Source organism: Polyodon spathula, chromosome 4 (genome assembly GCF_017654505.1).
Source record: "Polyodon spathula isolate WHYD16114869_AA chromosome 4, ASM1765450v1, whole genome shotgun sequence".
NCBI classification, from domain to species: Eukaryota; Metazoa; Chordata; class Actinopteri; order Acipenseriformes; family Polyodontidae; genus Polyodon; species Polyodon spathula.
Window position 1 is genome coordinate 60474494 of NC_054537.1, and position 24982 is coordinate 60499475.

At 36.1% G+C, this 24982-nt stretch overlaps 1 protein-coding gene across 8 annotated transcripts in view; it reads left to right on the forward strand.

Moving 5' to 3' along the window:
• Positions 1 to 24982, forward strand: part of LOC121314700 (poly(rC)-binding protein 3-like) — a 403285-nt gene that overhangs the window by 15286 nt on the left and 363017 nt on the right. For 7 of the 8 annotated variants that reach the window (XM_041248235.1, XM_041248236.1, XM_041248237.1 and 4 more), the window contains exon 2: positions 24186 to 24322. The exons of the other annotated variant lie outside the window; for it this stretch is intronic. The gene's annotated coding sequence lies outside the window, so the exon portion shown is untranslated. The remainder of the gene's footprint in view (positions 1 to 24185; positions 24323 to 24982) is intronic. 8 annotated transcript variants of the gene reach the window in all.

The following is a 24982-nucleotide window of genomic DNA, read 5'->3' on the forward strand; positions in this document are numbered from 1 at the left end:
TTACTGTGGATTCCAAGACGGCAGAAAGTAGTCTCTGAATGGTGATTTTATGGTTAGCAGTGGTATAATTCAACTTAATGATAATGAGGGCGGCTTTTTTTATTATTGTTTTTTTGCTGTGTCTGCTCTGTCATGTTGTATATCCCTTGTGTGTTTACAGTTCTGTATAAAACCACTTACCATGAACTGCATTATGCCCTAGTTATAGTATTAATGCAGCTGTTTGAGAATAGCCTTGCAGCTTAAATGTCTAACTGAATTAATTCCCATTCCTTTTTTGATCCCAGCTAAGTCCAAAGAAAACACGTGTCTGCCCTCCACGTTAATAAATATAGTTGGTGAATTGGATGTCATAAGCCAACAAGATGCCTTCTCAGAACTGACCAAATAAAATTGCAAATAAATGTATTGACCTTGTTTTATTTGTTTGCATCATTAATATTTAACACAAAAGTAAATCCAACACAGCTTAAAAGAAAGGAGAGAATCTCTGACAGCACGAGCCTCCTCAGATCGCTGCTGTCCAGTTGAAATTGGCAGCTGAGGTAACCTTTACAGTTGCCAAGTATGCTTATAATAAGCGGGATTGGGCTTGTTTTTTTGAGTCGTGGGCTGGAACTTGCATAAAACCCATACTCTAATATGGGTTTGCTTGTTTGGGGCTTGTTTTGAAAGGCAGTGCTGCTTTTTTTTCTCATGTAAATGTCTCAATTTAAAAACAAAAACAAAAAAATCTTGCATGGAAACCCCATGAATGAAACAGAGTACATATTGCTTTGCACTTCAGATATACATTGGGCTTACCTTTGAAAAATAGAAATAAAAACTTCAACAGGGAAAAACTTGCTTTCTGTACAGTGCAGAATAAAGTAGCAAACGTGGACTGGTGACTTACAACAGAATGGTTTGTTAAATTGACTTTTTCCTATGTAGGTCTGTGTGTGCTACATTTAATGGGGAAAGCATGACACTAAAAAATGGGTTATTAGACACGATAACAAAGGAAAGCAAATTCCATGTTACCCTTATAAATGACGTAGAAGGTTCCCCCTGTTTGTATTGAAATGAGCAGCCCAAGGCGATTTATCCCCTGAAATACCCCAGGGCTCAGTTCATTATTTAATTTGAGTGCATATTAACGTACAAGAAGCTGGCCGAATAAGAAGCCCACTTCAGCGTCATGTTAATGTGGTAATAAATATGTTGCAGATATGCTTTTAAATAAAATGATCAAACCATCCACCTAATATAAACATGGTACTTGAGTAGAATTCTACACAGTTATTTTTAGTTTTAAGTAGGATGTATAACTGAGTGTTTAAAGTTGGATGAACAAACACTTAATACTACTTAATTAGTTTTTATTTCTCTTTAGGGACCACCTTAAGTTTAACAGTACAGTATCTTGTATTTCGATGGATATGTGTTACTTGCTGTACCATTTTGTTACAGACTTGTTCCTTTTTTTAGTGCATATTTATGATTTTGAAATGTTTTGATATTATGCTTGTTGCATTGCAATATTGACTTAACAGTTAAACATTACTTATCCCACTTTAGTACTTCTGAAATATATAAATAAATTGGATGGGTTGATGATTTTATTTAAAAGCATATGTCTGCAGTGCGTTATTTATTTATTACTTTTTGATTCCAAAGTATAGTTTGACACATTTGGGGCTACCCTGGAAACTAATTCAAACTTTGACACGAAGAGGTGATCAGATCTTGTTCTGGTATTTGTTCATATTGAGGTTGGCTTTGGGTAAAGTACATTGTCTGCACAAACTAAATAAGATTTCGGCTTTCTAAAAATGTCAATGAAAGCAATGAAAGGTGATGGGGTTGACCCGATCCCAATGGGTCATATTTCGGCTTGGGATCAGCACATAAAAATGAACGTGTATATTGTGAGCAGGGAGAGGGTTAAATTCCTCCCTGCTTTAGAAAAACACATGCAAATGCTCATTAATTTAAATTATTTTTGTTAATTGTTTTATTGTTTTGGCAGTTGGCCTCGTTATTGTAAATTGAGGCCAGCTGCCAAGTATAAATGGAGAGCAGTCAGTGTGCTCTAGGCTGCTGCTGTGTGAAGAGCCCGGTTGTGTGGGTACACAACTGTAAAGAAAGGAAGTGTGTGTGCAATTATTCTTGTTGTGGCTGGTAAATGGTTTAGCCATCCAGCGATAGTGTAGGTTCCTGATGTGTGTAGTCAGTGCTCCAAAACGGAGTTAGGTTTTGGTTTGTTTCTGTAAATTAAAAGTGTGCAACTACACCAAAACTGCAAATTGTGGGTCTGACTGTAAAGGGGAAAACGAACCACACACAGTCGCAGACAAAACTATTATGGCAGTTAAAAAAACAAAAACAAAAAAAAAACAAGAAAACCACAAAGTGATTTCTATAACCTCTAATTGTTCTATTGAAAGATATACATTAGAAATTCAACTTTATAATAAAGCAACACATTATTACATAACATGCATAAAATTAAAAATAACACGCAAAACCTAATTTCACTCTTTGACTTTGATTTGGTCACCCTTACATTAGTATTTTGTGTGCCCACCCTGCTTCCTTTACAGCTTGCCGTCTTTTTTGTAATTTGAAACTCGTTCCTGACGTTTTTCCAGGGATATTTTTGCCCGTTCTTCAACACGTACAGCTTTGAGTTGTGCAATTGATTTTGGTTTCTGTTTTGCAACAGCAGCCTTCCAGTCAATCCACGACATCTCGACGGGATTCAAGTCTGGGGACTGAGATGGCCAATCCATAACTGTAATCTTCCTTTTTTTCAGACATTCCTTTGTAGACTTCTCAGAATGCTTAGGGTCATTATCCTGCAGGAATACAAACGTGTGTCCATTAATCGATCCTTCTAGCCCTGGGCAACAAATGAGAGTGCAAAATGTTTTGATATTTTGCAGCATTTGTTGATCCTTCTACATTACAAAGCTCACCAGTGCCTGAGGAAAAAAAACAAACCTATACATCCCATCACACAACCTCCACCATGTTTAACAGTGGGCATGATGAACTTTTCTTTAAATTCTTCTCCTCTCTTCCTCCAAATGTATTGTTGCTTTCTTGGTGAAAAAAGTCATATTTTGGATTCATCTGACCATAAAATTTGGTTGAAGAAATCATCAGGCTTCTTCAAGCATTCAGTGAACAACTCCAATCACTTTCTTTTGTGTATTGTTTTTAACAAAGTTTGCATCTTGGGTTTCACCCATGGACATTCATCTTGTTAAGGATTTGTTAAATTGTTCGCTTATGAACTTCTTGGCCATCTTCCCTCAATTCTTGTGTCAAGTATTTTGCAGTAATCCAAGGATTTTGCTAGGCTGTAGTTGCAGTAGTTCCCTTTTCTTCTGTGTTTGTCAATAACAGCCCACAAAGTGCTTTTTGGTAAACTGAGTTATTCTGCTATTTTTCTGGTAGTTTCTCCTTTTTCGTGTAGTTGCATCACTGCCATTTTGAGACTGTTGCTGTTCTCTTTAGTTTCAACAATTTTTGTTGCTTTTTTGAACCACAAATTTCCAACTTATTTTTCAGCACTTAATGATTATGTGTTTATTTATTCTATAATTATCATCAGATGTTGGTTTTCAATCATGATGATTGTCAATAACAAGCAACGAATGGGTTTCATACGAAATATGTCAAATAGTTCTGTAAAAGTATGAAATTAGTTTTTGCATGTTATTTTTCATGTTATGCATGTTATGTAATAATGTGTTGTTTTATTAAAAAGTTGAATCTCTAATTGATATCTTTCAATAGAACAATTAGAAATGATGGAAGTCACTTTTTGTGGATTTTCTCATTTTAACTGTCCAAATACTTTTGTCTGACTAGATATTTCAATTTTATATTACAACCTATGAACACAAACAACATTAAGAACACTAAGTGCAGACATAAACAAAGGAAGAATGCTGCACCATATAGGAGAGTTTCATCTATAGCAGTTGCCTTGTGTTTTGCACATCTTTTTCCTTATACTGTAAACTTCATGTTGATTGAGGACATTTCATAGCACATGGATAACATTTCCAGATATTTTCAAATATGAGGTTCTTTGTTGTGACCCTCTTTTAAAAAAATGTTTAATTTGCTTTTTTAGCTTGATGGGTGCTTGTAGTTGCCATGTATTACCCACTGCTCTGGACAGAAACAGTGAAGGGCGTGGGTGCCTGTTCACTTGGGTAGCTCTTTCAGATTGGTATGATTTGCAGATTGCATCTCTGAAATGCTTGTGAGCTGTAGTTTCCAGAGGATTACAGTCCTGTGAATGACAAATCAATAACGCATATAACATGATTACCTGGATTCACCTGGGAAGAGCAAGATTTAGAACTTGTTCCATAGAAAAATGTATTTTAGCAATATTCAGTAATTGTCAGGTCACAGAAATATGTTGGTGTTTTAAAATAAAAACGGTAAAAAGTACTAGCAACAGACTGACTGAAATATTGTTGTACCACAGAACATATTAAAAAGAGATCTGCAATATATCCCTAATAATATAAATAATGAACTCCATGGTTTAAAACCCACATCTAATGTCATTCATATTAAACATACAGTAGGTAACATCCACTATCTGCGAGTTGGAGAGATCAAGTTCTGATAGCCCACAATCCTAACTGGGTCTGACTGACTGTCAGTCTAAATATAGTTGATTGTGATCTGCTGCTAATGGGACTGATTTTAAGATGGTCCCAGTGGCAAATGGATAAATGGAAATGCTGTATTGTATTATTTTATAACCCAAAAAGGTAGATGAGCACACAAACACCTGTATATGGTTATGAAATATGTTCTTCCAAAAGCCATGTAGTTAATTATCATTGAAACATAAACAATGCACATTTTGTTACACTGGCTAATGCTCCAATAGCTGATGCTTTAATATGCCACATGGTACCAGCTGAGTCTGTGAAATCCCTGCAGTTCTGGGCCATTTGTTGCAGAACCGCACCTTCAGTTTAAAATATTTCAACTGGTCATTGAAACACCATAGAACGAGAGAGTGGGCGGAGTAAAATAATGGCTGCAGGTTTATCCACACATTCCACAGACAGGGTCTGCTCTAGGGTGCACTGGTTTAACCAGTATCATGCTGTAGTTGGGAGCCATAGGTAAGAGGCCGTGCAATTTGTGTTCTGCCTTATAACAAGCATTTAAGTGTAAGCATAATGGGATAAATGGGAGCCATAACCTGTTCTGTGGTAGATATGTTCTGCAGAAGCTGTAGTATAATTTGTAGATGTAAAGTATTAGGTAGTTCTTCTGGAATGCTTTCCATTTTCAGGAATATCCTAACATCACTCCCTGGGGAATTCTGCAACAAAATTTCCTAAATTCTGCGGCAGAATATAAAAAATCTGCAACACAAAAAATGAGAAATTCTGCAGCAGAAAAGGCAAATTCTGCGATATTTCTGCAGTGGCTTTTCACAGAAGATAACATGAAGATTCATATAGTTTTACATATTAAAGTGTCATAACACAATGGACATGGTTTCTGTGGTAGTGTTTTTAATGTTCAGAGATAGTACATAAATTTAAACTTCCAAGTGTACTGAACCAAATGTCAAAAACTAAATCAGCATGAAACTTTATCCTTCATAAATTCACACAACAAAAGCAACATCCAGTATCAAAACTAATTCAGTATTTAAAACACATTGAATATTGGACATAATAAAGTCAGTGTAATGCACTTGTATATGTTATGTCTGTTGCAGTTTATTTGAGAAACTTTTAGAATTTGGAGCTTTACCGTATAGCTCCGTGGTACCAAAAGTTGTGTGAACTTACACTTTGTGTAAGTTGTAACATGTTGTATTAATGATTGCCTTGGATAAAAGCAGCAGCAGCTGGGTGGTAATAATAATAATAATAATAATAATAATAATAATAATAATAATAATAATAATAATAATAATAATAATAATAATAATAATAGCTTGTTGTTCAGTTAGAAAGTTGGCATGCTTGTGTTGCATGTTGAATATGTTTAAAGAGTTTAATTACGGTAAATGAGATGTTTCTCCTATGTAATAAAAAAGCCAGTTGTTAACATAACGTTCAATTTCATCCAATAAACACAGTGCATTGTATATTATTTTTACTTTATGTTCTTTCTCCCGAGTGCAAAAATAATGTACTGCTACTTGATCAGCAGACATGGGGAAAACAACAACTACAAAAAAAACCCCACTGACTTGTAGTGGATCATAAAAAAAAAATAAGCATATTTAAAGTGACAAATTTAAAGTTTTACAACGATGTTTCAACAATTAGGTTTTCATACCATCGTTTTGCTTTTAAAGTTTAAATAAACTTTACTTTTCTTTATCTGAAGTTGAAAATGATTTAATAAACATCTGCATTGATCACATGCACACATATTGCCATAAAACGGTAATGTTAAAAGAAACTTACCTTAATATGTTCCCTTTCGAATATTGCCTTGCTGCGTAGGATCGTTTTTATTGGTTTTTGACGTTTCATTTAATTACTACAATCTTCTTCGTACTTTGGTTTGTGTTTTTGAGAGGCCAGATGATGATCGAGAGTGGATTTTCATGTGTGATCCAAAACACAATTGGATGCCTTGCTAAATAATTTGCCCCCATCTTCAAACATTTTTTTATATACTGTGGATCTTTAGCCCGTTGTTTAACAATTACATTAGATGTTTTGTCTTTTTTTTTTTTTCAGAAATGTTTCCATCTTGTCTCTGTTATCTGAGTTGTCAGATTCCGCGCGTGACGAGATTCTGTGGGAAATTTCACGGACACGTGGAATTACCCAGGGAGTGTGACATAATTTTTAATATTTGGCAAATACTTCTTAAGTTAAATTAAGTAACTTTACCTGACAAGAATGATTTTGTAATTGCAATTTAGGTATTGGTTAAGTTAGGTCTTGGAGAAAAGAGTACTTTTTTACAAAACCACCATCGTCGCTTCGTCCACAATCTTATGTCCCTTAAAGCTCTTCTTACCAAGAATCACATAGGAATCCAAGGTTAAATAATTGAAAACGGACTGCTGCCGTAGACCTGGCTTACATTTGATATTTATCTACAGTAGACCTAATATACGGATCTAGCCAATTGTGGTGTAGCATTTTCAAAGGATTCAAAAGATGATGAGTGGGAAGAAAGAAAAGGGGAAATGTAGATTTAGATCTGGGTAAAGCAAAAGAAAGGGTATATTTGACATGAATTGTGTAAATGAAGATTGATTTTCTTTAAAACGTGCTAGATGACTGACCCTTCCTTTGTCCAGAATGCAAATGTTCAGCTTTCTCTCTAGTCTGTTGTTGACACTGCACTGGCAATATGCTGCTATACTGCTCAAAGCAACATCTCTAATAAAGAAAGTGTATTCTGCATGTGTGTATATCTGCTTCTTTAACTTGAGTCAATGTAAGTGTAGTCTGTTGTCTGTCAATTGCTGAGATCTTGAACCATGCAAATAATTATTTATATGATTACTGTTTACCATGTTGCAAGTCTTTTGGTTCTTCACTTTTTAAGGATATGCATATACACTATATTCAACTAAATGAACTCAAGTGTTCCTGTGCCTTTGCTGTACTGTAGGTCACATAGTCTGATTGCAGCTAGAATTTTGGAGTAAGTTTGGAGTACAACAGTTAGGCAGCAGAAATTGGTGTTTGAGAGACCTGCATGTTTAAAAAAAGAAATGCCTGCAAATAATTACAAAGGGGGACCCATATTGGTATATTTTAAAATGTACCTTTCAAATAAAATATTTACTGAAATAACAGTCTTCAGAAGTGAAATTATGATTTTGCTGGCTAGTCAAATGTATTACTTATTAATTAATTTTGAAAGTGTAGATCTCAAATGAATTTAAATTTTTTATGTATTCACTGTGTGAAACAGCAATCATTCCATTCTCAGTGTATAGTTCAGCACTAACACACAACACACAGCAGGTGCACGTATATGAATGAGGATGAGTTTTGCCTGAAGGTGAATGTGGCAATTTAGTTTCTCCCCTGTAGAAATGTCCTGGTGGAATATATATATATATATATATATATATATATATATATATATATATATATATATATATATATATATATAGGGTAGGATGACATACGCTGCAGTAGCTGATCCTGCTTTAATGCCATTAAGCCATGTTTTGTGAGTCTGGAGAAAACGACTCCTCTTTCCTGATGGCTGTAATAATGTTGCTACCCCACCTCCCTATACCTTTAAACCCCCACTTCCCTCTTCCTTACCACCAATGCCATTACCATTTGGATTGAGTTCTGTTCTACCATCCATTAGCCACTAATGTTTCATTCGAGTTGGCCAGCTGAATATGAATCCTCACCAGTGTACGACCCTGAGCTCCCATGGCATATGTATTGAAACCAGACCTGGTATCCCCAAGGCCCTCTCATTCAACCCTTAATATACTCACCTGCCCTCCTCCACACTTTGTTTCTAATCAATACTCACAATTCCAACATTAATCCAGTTGCTTCACAATGACAATGGAGTTGGACATATGAAATATTGAACACTCAGCTCACAGGGTAACAGAAGCTGAGTCTTAACGAGGACAAGCTGATCCGGTCTTCCTGTTAATCTATTTTAAGGCTGGAATGTTTTCCAGTAGAATCACTTTATCAATAAAAATAAATAGAACTTACATTTTTCTGTTTCCATGTCTTTTTTTTTTGTGGGGGGGGGATATCTTCCAGCATTCAAGATTGTTAACACGGCTGTAACAATGACAGACGCATTTCAGACTGTTTTCTTGAATGTTGAAATAAAAAGGGAACTGAATTGGATATTAAATGCCTATTGTATCATGCTTTGCAAATCAATCCATGGATGTTTAATTTATTAATCCCTGATAAAAAAAAAAAAAAAAAAAAAAAACACCAAGAAGCAATAAGTTGTGACCTTCCAATCAGCCACACAAACTAATGATGGCATTTCAATATTGGCCTCAGAAATAATAATAATAATAATAATAATAATAATAATAATAATAATAATAATAATAATAATAATAATAATAATAATTTACGGTATCTCTCTGTTGTTATGCAACCCTAAATTGCTGATATTTTACAAAAGAGACTGCTTTCCCTGCAGTAGCTTCACAGTTATGAGTTGGGGAGAGGGGGGATCAAATGAGACAAAATTTAAAGGTTACACTAGACAAATCCTATATGGCCAGCTTTTCTGAAGATTTACACAGTTTTCTGAAGTAAAGAAAGAGAAGAAATGACACACGCATATTGCATCACCCTAGAATTTTAGGACCGAGACATAATAAAAAATAAACAAATTCTATAAATATAATTTAGATCTTTTAGATAGCATCATGTAATCAAAGAAACTACAAAATGGTATTGCAAAAGCCTACCAGAAGCCACACTAGTAGTACTTAGTAATTGCAGTGCAATCCTCTCAGTCATGGACTCAATGAGGTGCTGAAGGGTCAAGTTATTCGTAATATTCCTCCATGCAGCCTTTACACTTGATTCCAGTTCGTTTCGGTTGCATGGTTGACTTTTCCTGATTTCCTGTCCTATCATACCCCAAACACAAACACAATAGGACTGAGTTCTGTCAAATTTCCAGGCCAAAATTGCAGTGGTGTGATACTGTTGTCTTCTAACCATTTCTTCACTTGTTTGGCTCGATGGCGAGGGGCTCTGTCATCTTGGAAGTAAAAATCACCATTGAGAAAAGGGTTTTGAGTTGTAGAAAGGAAGTGTTCTTCAGGTGTTTTCAGGTCCTTGTTTATAGCTGTTCCCATGGGTAAAATGAGTAGGGATCCTGTGCCTTTGACAAAAAGCATCCCCAGATATGGACAGTTTCCAGATGCTTCATCGTTGGAACGGTACACTATGGCTTATATCTTTCTCCTCTGCACATTCAAACTCTTAATCCACCTCAGTTTCCAAAACAGCTGGGGGACTCATCAGCGAAAATTACTTTGACCCAGTCATCTTTGGTCCAGTCTATGTATGTGTGAGAAAAGTTTAGGCAAACTCTGATGTTTTTCTTGCTCAGAAGGGGCTTCTTAGCAGGCCTCCCTGACACCAGACCATTCACCAAGAGATGCCTTCCACGGTGTGCACAGACACCTGTTATGCTACTAAAGAGACCACATGACCCTCTAGTGGAGAAATGGATGACCTGCAGAGTGAGACGATAACACCTCACCACCGCACTTGTCGGCATCCCAGACAAAGTGACCCTGTGATTGAATATGTTGGGTCTTCTTCATCTTGCCCTTCTCCGAACGTGTTCCTGCCTCTCCTCAACAAGAGCCAAGCGTCGCCGCATCAGGAAGTGAAGCACAGCAGCCAATGCTGAGGCCAATGACAGGTCTCTGCAGGTGTGTGGTTTTATACAGCTCTTAATTACTGGCTTCTATAATGGTTTGCACCTTGTAAGAGGAGTTGCAAAGTTTTTTTGAGGGCCAAAAAGTGCCCAAGTGCAAGACAAAATCCTTACATTTCATTATAATGTATGCACCTGCTTAGTATTCCAGATCATCACCCTATTCCATGCTCTTTTCTTCATTTGAATACATTTCAATATCATTTAAATGGATTAACACTAGAACGACCAAGGCGGTCATTTTGATCGTTTTTGGAATTTAAATTAAAATTGCAGTGCGTGTGTTTAAGATACAGAACTGTGCTTTCCTGACCTCCTAAATATATGTACAGTACACCCTCGCTATAACACCCTTCATTATAATGAACCTTTGGCTATAATGAACCTGTCCCCTGGACTCCAAATAAAAAAAACAAAAAACGATCAGATAAACACACACTGTCAGCATCCCAGTCTGTATGCGCCTCATGTGTCTCAATAAAAAACGCGAGCTGTGAAGCGAAAATAATTTTATGTTAAAACAACACTAGAAACTATATTGATTATTTGAAAAAAGGAGTAAAGCGGGCACGTCTCTTGTGAATATAGGTTGTCAAAAGCACTTTTTTTTTGGCTTGTTTAGCAACCATGCAGCAAAGCAAAATTGATTAAAGTAAAAACAACAACAACAAAAAACTTGAGGATCTGATTAACTTTTCATGGCAAACTTTTCATGTCGGGTTGATTTGGAATAAAAGCTCAGTTTAGGATTCTTGCATATTGGATTAAGATTTGTAGCACTTTGAAACTATTCATGTCAGATTGATTTTGAATAAATGTTCAGCTTCAATTCAGGATTTGTGCTTTCTGTACTACGTTGTAATTCTTTAACGAACAAGATAAAGCAAAGACGATGCTGATGTTGACTTCTTATTTGCCAGCTTCTTTTTCAGCAAGCTTATTCGCATCCTGCACATGTAACACAAATTGAATAAGTAACTGGGGTATTTCAGGGGTTAAATCTCTCTGGGCCACTTATTTCAAAGTTGATTCTCAGAGAGGGGGAACCCCTCTATGTCATCCATGGGTATTATTCCCGGCCCAAAGAGGTCATTGTCCATCAAATTAACAGTATGAAGGTCACTCTTGAAATCAGGACTTAAAAGATGTGTTGCAGTAAACATACCTCTGTTAAGAAAGGGGAACAAGACTAAAAGACTGAAATATGGGGGATGTAGAGGGGTTCCCCCTTTGTGAGAATCAACTTTGACATAAGTGGCCCAAAGCAATTTAACCCTCAAAATACCCCAGTTACTTATTCAATTTGTGTTACATTTCTATGCGAATAAGAAGCTGGAATGTGCGATCTGTGCCATGTTTGCCTGCGGTTTTTGTATAAAAATCTGTTTTGGGTCAGGATAAATACACATGAGGGACGTAGAGAGGTTCCCCCTCTGTTAGAATCAACTTTGCAATGTTGCCAAGAGCGATTTAACCCCTAAAATACCCCAGTTACTTATTCAATTTATGTTACATTTGTGGGATGCGAATAAGAAGCTGGAATGCAAATAAGAAGCCAACTTCAGCATTGTAAAGCAAAGGCAGAATACTCCATACTACATGAGATGAACAGGTACATGTAATTTTACTTGTATTCACAATCTCATCTCATTAACTTATTCCAACAGTTTATCATTCATTTTGATTGTCCCTTCGCTCAAAAAAACCCCTTGATATAACGAACAAAAGGTCTGGACCCCAACAGGTTTGTTATAACGAAGGTGTACTGTACTAATTACCGTGACAAAGAAAAAATAGCTGTAAATAAAAATGAGGGAGGTAAAATACTGTCATACCTATTCCGACCAGGAGCGGTCAAATTGACCGCTACATATAAAACATGTTATAACAATATGGTATTATTTGTGTTTATCAGTAGGGACTTCCTGCCATCTATTGAATCATAACAGTTTGCATTCCTCAAGTGAGCATTCCTCTGACATTTTTATTTTTTCAGTGAGCCTCCTGATAGCCTGTCAGTCAGCCTTGACAGCTCACGGCATCTGGCTGTCTGTCTGCACTCTGGTTACTATATAAGTCACTTGTTTTTCTGAGAAATTCATTGTTACCCCAATACACACTGAAAATGAATTGCGGCACATGCCTGACAGCAAAGCAGTGTTTGGAATTATCCCGTGGGAGAAGAAGCAATCCTGTGGCAGCCACTGTAAGGATACCAGCCACTTCACCTACATCAGCCCCTGCACCTGATCCAGCAGCTACTTCACCTGAGGCAGCCACTTCTCCAGCGGTAGAGCCAGCACCACCTGGCACTCAAGAGGCTGTTTGGAACGCTATAAAAGCTGCGGGTAGAAGGGGTGAACATAATATTTTGAGGGAAGTTCCAGGTCCCACGGCATATGCAAACACAACATTGATGAGAGCGCATTGAGTGCTGAAGCACAAGCCCACCAACAACTACAAGATGATTCCTGGTCAATGCCCTTGGATGAATTAGAATCTTTCATTGTACTAGTATATATCCGTGAAGCATTTGATTCCAGAAGCCTGGAATATATTGAAAAACACAGGATCTGTGTGATTTGTGCAGCACTTAGACTTTATAAACGATGTAAATGAAGCCCATTCTGTTCAAATGTTTATTTATTCATGTCATTTAGATTACAGTATGTCTGTGTATAAACACATTGCTTCAGTTGCGTATGTGCACTTTGTTATGTAGGTACTATAAACCCATTTATTAAAAAAAAATGTTGATACTTAGTTACATTGTTTCAGTTGTACAGTTTTGTATGTACATGATATAACTGTATATACACACATTTTTTTGTAAATATTAGTTTATTTAATAAACAGTTTTCTGAGGTTGCGCATTATGTACTATGTCTGTATATAAACACATTTCTGTTCAAATGTCCGTTTATTTACAGTGTTTCGGTTGTGTAGATGCTTTACATGACGTTCCCGAATAAAAGTACACTTTATATTCAATTGTTTGTCTTTTCATTATAATATTTATGTTGTTTTTAATACACGGGTCAAATTGACCGCTTATGGTTGTTCTAGATATGCGTATAAACGCGGTCGTTCTAGTGTTAATGATGGAAGAGTGCTAATTTGATAGCGGGTGCAGAATGCCAGATGAAAACCATTCTTTACATACGCTGCATTTTTAGTGGCCGCTAAAGTCCCACTTTACGGCCGCTAAACACGGTTTGCACGTGCAAAACACAGATTTTGGCTGCAATATGGGTGTTTTCCAGCCGCAAATCACTTTGCACATGTCCTTACATCAGCCTCACTATGTGCTGAAGAAGAGTAACACAGGATTAGCACTTTCCTTGTGTACATTTCTTTCTTTCTAACATTTTGTTTTGTTGCAGTTTTCCTTCAGTTCACTTCCTAATGTGTTATGGAACAAGTTTTTTCATATATTATTTGGCAATGGTATCTTTTCTTTTTTATTACTCTCAATTACTTCTTTTAAGTTTTTGATAGTTTGGCATGTCTTTCCTTTATCCCTTCAGATACTTTCTGCCACTTGTCCTCTGAATTGAAGAATGATGCACTGCTGTCATTATTACTTGGTGTGGCTGGGGGTGTGGTTGCTGAACAAAACCTTTTAATTGCTTCATTCATTCATTCATTCATTCATTCATTCATTCATTCTTACTTTCTGCCGGCCTCTCTATGCCTCCTTTGATTAACCCTCCATCTACTGCGTTGGCTTCTCTGTGACCTGCTTGAAATTTAATTTTTACTTGTCAGCTTGCCCTGCTCTTTTCTTCTTGTATATCTTTGCCATTCCTGTATGAGGTTTTACTGATATTTTTCTGGATCTTCCTCTGAAACATCTCCCTCCTTCTGCATCTGCACTACTTTGAGGCATTTAGTCTATTTTTTACTTTCTCCTTGTATGTTACTCTAAAAAAGTGTAAATACAGTCAGTCATTAGGATACGCACTGCCTGGTCACTTTATTGAGTACATTTCTATCCAATTGGATTTGGTGGGGTTGGGTCAAAGGGGGCAAATACCCCTCCCCTAGTCATTCTGCATTCAAAGAAAATACTTTTGTGCAATACTGATGAATTAATTGATATTTAACAATAATTTTGTATAAAGCATTTCTAAAAAGTGTAATTACTGTAACAGTTCTGTCATTACCGGAAAAAATAAGTTGTTGCGATAACGACTGACAAATTTAAGCTTTTTTATGGATTTATAAAATCTGAAGCCTACAAATTCTGACCTTGCCTATCTTTGAACATATCTTGATATAATTCTAACCGATAATAATTTGTTAAGTAAAGCATTTAATTATAGCATAATAGCATGTACAGTAATTATGCATAATAACCTAATACATGATTTTCAGACACTTGAAGTAATGTTTTAAAAATAAATGTTTGAAACTGATCGACTCACCGTGTGGCCATGCTGGAAATTATCTCTTTTCATGATCACATGCTCAAAGGCGTGTCTTAAGGCATATTTTCACTAGGGAGCAATACACTGCTTGAACATTCCCTTTTAAAAAAATATTTTCATCTTTTTAAATTATTCCACGAGATACATTTGTTTTGATGAGAAAGTATAAGAACTGGAAGTGGGGACACTGAACTCTTAAATGTTAATCTGGCATAAAATTAATTATAAATATTTCCTAAATGTTAATGAAAACAGCTAAAGAAATATATGTATACAACATCCGATAAAACGTTTAAAAAAATATGTATTTAAATGCACTTTACTTTGAGGTGGGGAGTCAGTTTTTTTCTTTCATGTCTGTAGAATGACACACATATACAGTCACCGACAGTATTGCCACGCTACACTTAATATAAGATCATTCAAGAAAGCATGTTAAATAGACATTAGCCATTCATTAATACGACAAAGACCACAATACACACACACAAAAAAAAAAGCACTTAGCAATTTCAAATATTTGTTGTGACAAAAGTGTTGGTATGTTTACATTAAAAGTCTAAAAATGTAATATAACTAATATATATATATATATATATATATATATATATATATATATATATATATATATATATATATATATATATATATATATTGAAAACCATTACACAATAAGTAAGCTGCATTATAGACAATAGCCAGAAAAAAAGGTAATTATTTCCAACATCTGTTGAAGAAGAACGTTTTGGCAACACAGCTGGTGATGGTCAAGACAAAGGAGTTAGATTCAAAAAGCACTTGTAGCAAACTACAATAAAGAGAATGGCTACAGAACACAATCAAAGAAATATGTAATACCAAAATCCACAATCAGAGCAGTAATCAAGAAGTACCACAGAACACATTCAACTGAAACGCTTGAAAGAAGTGGACGTCCAAAGAACATTAGATGTACAGCAGGTAGGAGAATTGCCTGAGCAAAAAAAAAAACAAATCCAAGATCAACAACCAAGGACTTAATAAAGATTTAGATGCATCAGGCATAATAGTGCACGAAAAGAACTGTACAAAGGCATCTGTATGCACGTAGACCTCATTGCAAACTACTTTTAAAGAATATTCATAAACAAACCAGTCCAAAGAGATTAAAATATAACTTTTCCCCAAAAATGGACCTCAGTAAATATACTAGACAGAATGGGCCCAGGTAACACCAACAAGATGTCACATACTGTTTAAGAATTATCATAAACGTCCTTAAGCCATAATAAAAGCAAAAGGACACACAAAACACTAAAGCAGGGGGGCAATATTTTTGTCATGAACATACATTTGAAATTGCTTAAGTGCTTTTGTTTTTTGATAAGGGTTTTTTGTAAAATTACTAGAAATAAATTTGTTTTATTTTACTTTTTGTTTTGCTAAAAAGTGGTTAACGTTTACTAAATACTTGTCCTTTATCCGTTACCTTGAATTATGGTATACTAAGCGTAGAGTGCCAACACATTTGTCTGCCACCTCTCTCTCTCTCTCTCTCTCTCTCTCTCTCTCTCTCTCTCTCTCTCTCTCTCTCTCTCTTCACAGCCGGCACTACAAGTGTTTTAAAGTCTTGGCATAATCACAGGGTGCTTCGTCTTGGGAACGTTATATCAAAGGTCTCCTTCAGTGGCAATACACCACAAAACAATTGTTGAGTGCATCTCCCTGTTAAAAAACAAGTCCACAACCCATATGGTTCAGTTAAAAAACAAGAAATTTATTACATAAAAATACTGAACCGTACGTGTGGTGGTCTTTTGTGGTGAAATGTCACTGGACGAGACCTTTGTATATAGATACAGTCCTGGGGAGCTGTCTGCAGCTTACTGGATGGTTTGTATTGTTGCCTACTGTCTCTGTGAATGTCAGCATTGCTGAGTACTGTATCACTACAAAAAGGACCAATTCTCTCCTGGCCACCAAGACAAAAGAACAGATATTCCAATCCTTCAGCACTTCTCAAATTGCTTTTGCAGATTAATAAAGATTAATGGAGATGTGGAAGATTACCCACACAAATATACAAACACTTTACTGTCAAGCAAATGAAGCAGGAGTTGTGTTTTTTTCTCCTTGATTAAAATGAGCATATATATATATATATATATATATATATATATATATATATATATATATATATATATATCTATATATATATATATATATATATATATATATCAATATAAACAGTCATACATTGTATTTGATTCAGTAACGTACCATGTCATTGTCGTGAAACATATTACAAAAACATCACCACTTGCCTCCGGAATGTAATGTTATGTTTGTTTTATGTTGTAACTGATAGAGGAAACAGTCATTAAACAAGTTGGTACTAATTAGAAACAATGGTACGGTTACAGTTTATGAACTTGCTGTGCTTGGTATGGCCCTCTTTTATGTTTTAACAAAATGTAACAGATTACATTTTGGATGCTAAGCGCTTTTACAAAATTACAAAATAATGCAAATTATATTGGTACAGTTTTAAATTATCTTCATGGGTAGTAAGTAATGCAATGCAATAGCTAAATGCATTTATGGGTTATATCTACTGTATCTATGTACCTATAGCAAACAATATTATTTCAAAGATAATGTAAAGATACCCTACACATGAAATATTACCTTGTATCATAATTTATAACTGTTAATAGTATAATTAATAACATGTTTTTAGGTTGCACATAACCCTCTTAGAACAGATTCTTAAGTTAGAATGTTACCTGACATATTTTAAGTACTTGGACACCTGGAAAGATGTCAGTTATTCAAAACCCTCAACGGTTATCTTTGGAGACTTAATGAAGTAGCAACCAAAGCTTTGGTTTTTTACAATTTTTCATGGATGTAAAACACTAAACAAAGTGGCTGTGGAGAGATTCTATTTATTATAGGTTTTCTTGCGAAGATAGAGAAGTTTTAAAGGCTAAATGAATACTGTTGGAACAAAAACATAAACAGTGTCTGGGTTTCTATGCTCCAGATTCTCTCTCCACTGTTGTGAGAATGTGACGCAGCACACGTCATGCACACTACTCACGCCAAAGGAAGTGCATGGTCAAAACACGGTTCGACTTAAAAGCTTGAGTAAATCACCTTCCGGACTAGAAAGCTGTGCAAATTGACCAAAACCTTTCCAGGCTGTACCTTATGTTCAGGAAACTTCTGCAGTAAAGATCCCATTTGTGACATAACCTTGCACAACTTTTTACTATAACAAAAGGCCCTAAAAGCAATTCTTTATTAACAACTGAGATCTACTGGAAGTGGCCCGGGCAAGATTATTTGACCAAACAGAAAAAAATAAGCACACAGTATGAAGGGTTTAGAGATCTCTTTATTCAGTATTTTTGACAGCATTTATTCAGCGTTTCAAATTATGGTCACTTGACTCATAAAATGATACTGCTTTATAGTTTAGTTCTTTTATAAGCAATGTTATTCAGAATATTACAAAGTAAAAAATGCAGCCCTTTGCAATAAATAAATCCATTGTAAATTCATACATAGGGGAGACTGGAGACAGTTGTAACATTTTTTTACCTTTCTCTCCATTAATACAGATGATTTGAGATAGTTTTAGCAGACTTTGATACAAACAACTTACCTCTGTCCTCTACCAGTCCCCATACTTATCATGCTTTAAGAGCTGATATACATACAGCAAAAGGGCTTGAAATTGAAGGTGTCCGACGTTACAATTGACCCCATGGCCAGGGTCAGATGTAACACTCTGTGAATTAAAGAATAATTAAATAAACAACAACACATTTAATTTAACTCAGTAATTGAATGTTGCATTGAATAAAATACATTTTCACATGAAACAAATGTTTAACTCAAAAAATAAATATCTTTACAGAAAAATAAAAACGTTCACGTAAGGCAATTTTTTGTTGCTGTCCTACTTTAAAAAAAAAAAAAATAACATCCATAAAATTATAGGCCTTATCAAGCAAGAATATGTCTCTCTGAGTCACAATTATGATATATGAACATTTTGTTTCCTTCAGTGAAAGATTCATGTGCCCAGATATAGTTCAGCTATGGTGTATGTCGTCAAATGTTACAGGTGTTACACCTGGCCCCAACCCAGGGAGCCATTACTCAATTATAAGTAGAGAGATCAGAGATGGGAATGCTAAAAGCCTGGATCCATAAACTGGATAACACAGGTATATATCACAAAAAGAAAACTGGGGAAAAAATGTACTTACTAGGACAACATTTTTGTAGATAAATTCTTAGGGCTTTGGCACAGACAGCTCCTTTTCAGCAGGCAGACAGAGACCTGAACTGAGCATGTGCTGAGTCAGTGATGCCTTCTTCTGATTGGGGACATTCAAGGTGTTACAACCGTTACATGTTACAACTGTCACCAGTCTCCACTACCATAATAAATGCCAGGTTTCAAATAATCACCTGTCTCCAATGAGCGCCGGGTCTGCTGGCAAATATAGTAAGTAAACGCTGGGTCTCTGTAAAACGCCAGGTCTCTGTTAAACGCCGGGTCTCTGTAAAACGCCGGGTCTCTGTTAAACGCCGGGTCTCTGTTAAACGCCAGGTCTCTGTTAAATGCCGGGTCTCTGTAAAACGCCGGGTCTGTGTTAAACGCTGGGTCTCTGTTAAACGCCAGGTCTCTGTTAATCGCCGGGTCTCTGTAAAATGCCGGCTCTCTGTTAATCGCCAGGTCTCTGTTAAACGCCAGGTCTCTGTTAGTTGCTGGGTCTCTGTAAAACGCCGGGTCTCTGTTAATCACTGGGTCTCTGTTAAACGCCAGGTCTCTGTTAAATGCTGGGTCTCTGTAAACGCCAGGTCTCTGTTAATCGCCGGGTCTCTGTTAAACGCTGGGTCTCTGTTAAACGCCGGATCTCTGTTAATCGCTGGGTCTCTGTAAAATGCCGGGTCTCTGTTAAACGCCGGGTCTCTGTTAAACGCCGTGTCTCTGTTAATTCCTGGGTCTCTGTTAAATGCTGGGTCTCTGTTAAACGCCGTGTCTCTGTAAAATGCCGGGTCTCTGTTAAACGCCGGGTCTCTGATAAACGCCGTGTCTCTGTTAAACGCCGGGTCTCTGTTAATTCCTGGGTCTCTGTTAAACGCCGGGTCTCTGTTAAACGCCGGGTCTCTGTTAAACGCCGGGTCTCTGTTAAACGCTGGGTCTCTGTTAAACGCCGGGTCTCTGTAAAATGCCGGGTCTCTGTTAAACGCCGGGTCTCTGTTAAACGCTGGGTCTCTGTAAACGCCGGGTCTCTGTAAAACGCCGGGTCTCTGTTAATCGCCGGGTCTCTGTTAATCGCCGGGTCTCTGTTAATTGCCGGGTCTCTGTTAATCGCTGGGTCTCTGTTAACGCCGGGTCTCTGTTAAACGCCGGGTCTCTGTAAAACGCCGGGTCTCTGTTAAACGCCGGGTCTCTGTAAACGCCGGGTCTCTGTAAAACGCCGGGTCTCTGTTAATCGCCGGGTCTCTGTTAATCGCCGGGTCTCTGTTAATCGCTGGGTCTCTGTTAATCGCTGCGTCTCTGTAAACGCCGGGTCTCTGTTAATCGCCGGGTCTCTGTTAATCGCCGGGTCTCTGTTAATCGCCGGGTCTCTGTTAATCGCTGGGTCTCTGTTAATTGCCGGGTCTCTGTTAATCGCTGGGTCTCTGTGAACGCTGGGTCTCTGTAAAACGCCGGGTCTCTGTTAATCGCTGCGTCTCTGTTAAATGCCAGGTCTCTGTCATTGCCATTTAAGCTGATCAAGATGAGGAGGAGCTTGAGTGTAATGAACTGTTAGTAAGTGATAGCGATGAAAGTGACTCTCAGGATTAATAAGTAATAATAGAGGACATTATTTAAGGTATGCGTACATGTAATACATGTTTGTTTAATACAGTTATTACATTATTAAAAGTTTTGATAATTTAAAGTTTGCTGAAAGTAGGTCAGATACAAACCTCAATTTTATTTTTGGTAGTGATACTTATTACTTTTATTGTTCATGTTTGTATTATTATTATTATTATTATTATTATTATTATTATTATTATTATTATTATTATTATTATTATTATTATTGTGCTGTAAGCGTAGCCTACAGACTGTGTTCTGATATCTACAGGGTTGTCTTTTAGTGGATTTAACTGTTATTATTATTATTATTATTATTATTATTATTATTATTATTATTATTATTATTATTATTAACAATGGTAGATCTAATTCTGTTTTTAAATACAAATTCGTACTTCTGGGTGTTCATTTTCCAACGTTTTGCATACCATATCCTTGTTAACCAGTGCATAAAAAGACTGTATACTTTTGCTTTATACATGAGGGTATACAATACAATGTTATTTTGTTATAAAAACAAAACTGTTACTTAGTTCCCACTGACACACAACCTTTTAATAAAGTTGCTGGAATGTTTAAATTGAGTTACAATGTCGCTACAAGGTTTTGTGTTAGCGCCATGTCAAGCTAGTGGTCTAATATAAACATCAGTCTCCAATATGCACCAGGTCTGCTGGCAAATGTTGTAAATAAATGCTGGTATATACATGCATACATACATACATAAAAAAAGCTCTTTGCAAAGCACAGAAAGACAATTTTTCATCCTTTACAGTTTTTTCATCTTTGTGTTTGGTCATCAGATAGATGATTGTTTTAAGAATTTTCTGTCCCATAGCAATGAGATGCAATTCACTAAGAATTATTTTTCATTGGTACCTACCAAGGACAAAAAAAGTCAAGTTGTACCTCAAAATGTATTAAATGTACATAGTTGGATATTTGTGCTAGTGTATTATTGTTTCTACAAACTGAAAATGAATAAAAGTAAAATGTTCAACAGTCCCATTATTGTGCATTTTTAACACTGAACCTGGAACAAATATGCACATAGCTGCTGTATATAAAGAAACATAGATACATGTGTTCTGGTGTTGCTATAGGGTTTTAACTAGGGTTGCCATCTTTTCCACCGACCAAACCTGGACATATTTCTCAGTCAGCCTAGCTATATCAAAACTGCAGTATACTGTAATACATTTTAACACAATACCACCAGATCTCGGTACAAATCAATAATCATGCAGTATACACAGTGTCGTGCTCTTGATATTTCTAGCAGTCAAACTTGCAAGCAAAAGAAATAGTAGCTATATCAATGTACGTTAGGGCTAATCTATAGGGTGTGTGTGTTGGTAAAAAGACAAAATGAGTCAAAATGTACTCAAATTTGGCTGTGGTTTTTCAGTGTTACAAATGGCTTTAATCACAAGCAGATCAATTTAATGTAAAGCATTAGTCGACTGCTGGGAGCAGAGTAGTCACTTTTGATCTTTTGATCACTTAAATTTGGAGCATTTGCTACCTTGATAGAGTTTGACGTTTTTTTTTTTTAATTGCAGTTTTTCACTAGCACGTTCACAAAAAAAAATATCACACTGTTTTGTATTACTATTTTTAATTTAAAAAAAAAACATTCAAATGCATGTTTACTTAATGAAATTTGTTTGCTAAAACAGTATCTTTTTTACAGTAACTGGTTATAGCACCTATGTCACAGCAGCAACTTGGGAGAACAAAGCCTTCTAATGGAGCTGCGGTATACTATATATCGTTCTTACATGGCCCTTAATTTTAAGATACTAGTAACTTTTGAAAAGATTACTAACTGCAGTACCATAATATTTTTCTAACTCTCAGTTTTAAAACTTAGCTCTGGTTCACTAAGATGGCACAGTGCAATGATCACAGTATTATGTAGGAAAACTTTAACAGTAAAGCAGAAACCAAAAAGCTTTAAATTTAAAACTGGTTTGTAGACCAGCAAGCACTGGCAAAATCAGTTTAGTTTTATAAGGTGCAAAACACACTGTTTAAGGACATTGCGATACCAGGTGTCTTAATAGTAGTGCATACATCTACAACTTATCGACACAAACAATCCAAAGCAAATTTGCAACATTTTGTTACAGACTTTTTAACAAGTCTGACATAAACAATTTTGTCTGTTACTTAGTTAACCCCTTGTAAAAATAAATAAATAAATAAATAAATAACACAAAATTGCTTAACCTTAAAAAGAACAGTCCTACAGGTACCACAGCAGCAGATGTCCTATTTTAAGGCCCATTTTAATGGGACTACACCAGCTGTCCAAAGACAGCTGGAAAGAAATTCAAATTAGCACCCTTAGGGGTGCTAAAAAGGATGGGCCTTAAACTAATTCAACAAAAACCGGTCAAAAAGACTGCAAATTAAATATTCAAAACAAAAGGGGAGGTGGTACAGAGCACGCCCCCTAGAGTCCACTGGTCGACAAACGATGCCATGTCGCCAGCAGAGTCCGCGTGGGCGTGCTCTAAATTAACCCGCGAACAGATGAGGGCCCTGAACATGGCCCCGCAGTCAAAGAGACCTTCCCCGCTCATCTTCTGCTTCCTGGTCTTGTAAATGGCCACAGCAGCAGATGTAGTTTACACAGCCACAGAGTTTCTGATTGCATCATAAATTCCAAATTTTCTAAATCCATTGATGGAAGTATCCGGTCGGCTTTTAGTTTTTTCAAGCAAATTGGCTTCATCGCTCATTACCATTCTGATATTCACTTTGACATCCAACACATTATTTCCCTTGTCCAGCACTTCATACCAGTTTGTCAGAGGGTGGATTCGCTCACTGTATGACACATTCTGATTGGTGGAAGTATTATTGGCGATCCGATCAAAACCGCCAAAATAAATTCCACGGCAAACTTTTCCATTATACGGTATCTCAAAGAAAATATGAAAGGAAGGTTGGTGTTTCTTATGTGTTTCACATAAAACCAGACATTAGGGCATTTGGGTTTGTTAATTCCTGCCACCTGGACACAGAAGCCAATTCCCGGACTATCTGGGCCAAACATGGACAGGTTGCAACCCTAGTTTTAACTGATGTTTGAGCCATTTTGGGCTAATTACCTCTATTGTAATACAGATTTTGATACCATTATATTGAAAAAAAAAAAGAAAAAACTTACAATAAAACATATATCTTCAGCTAATAAATCGATCATATTTAAAAGTGAATTGAAGTACACATTCTGTTGGAACTCAATTGCTCAACATCACAAACTGCAACTCATATTCTTAAAAAATAAATAAAAAATAATTCAGACACCAAAATATATACAAATGTTTATAAAAGAGATTAAATGTCAATGTTCCAAAGGGTGAGCTGCAGTACATGCAGTCCACTGCACTAAACAGAGCTCTCCAATGTAGACCTTAACCCAACATACCTATGATGTTTCTGTTCCATCTTAGGTACTGTGTTTAATGGTGTGCCCAGAAAGCCTATATCAATAACAAAATAGGCTGGGAACTCAGTTACTAGGCAAATCAACTCTTCTACATATCGCTCATCAACTGTGGAGTAAGCTGCAAAAGTGTCATTTCTGGATGTGAGTATGTGTTTCTTTTTTCTTCAAACTTATTTAAAAATCATCTCACATCTGTTGTTTAACATAAATTAAGTTTTAAAAAAATAAATAGGATACAATATATTTAAGGCCATTTCATACCAGACCAGAGCCATCATTTATCAGCTGTTACCCAAAACAAATATGTGTGAACTTGAGTCTTTACTCCCTTAAAGTATAACACTTATATATAGTACTTATTGGTATAATCACATGTACTGCATGCAATGCACATTCTGCATTTGTATATGTTCATATGGAATTCTAATTTATTGTTGTAATTTGCATACCATTCAGTCCCAACTCTACAGCAATGAATTGGATTTTCTAAACTCATGTTGCATCTTGGTTAATAACTCCAGGTCATAGTGCGATCTATTAGAGTGGATATCACAGGTGAAATTAGATCAAATCAGTGTGCAAGGTACAGTAGGAAATATGCATACTTGTTAAATTGTTAAATTAATTCCCATACAGTCATCAGAAACTAATCTGGTGTGCAACGGCCTTTACTTTTAGTTTACAGTAAAAATGTGATCTTTCATTATTGTGAAAAGTTTATGTGACACCTTGCTTATCCGATAAATATGTACTCTCATGTATTGGCAAAATCTCTAAATGTAATCGCCAGTATCTTACATT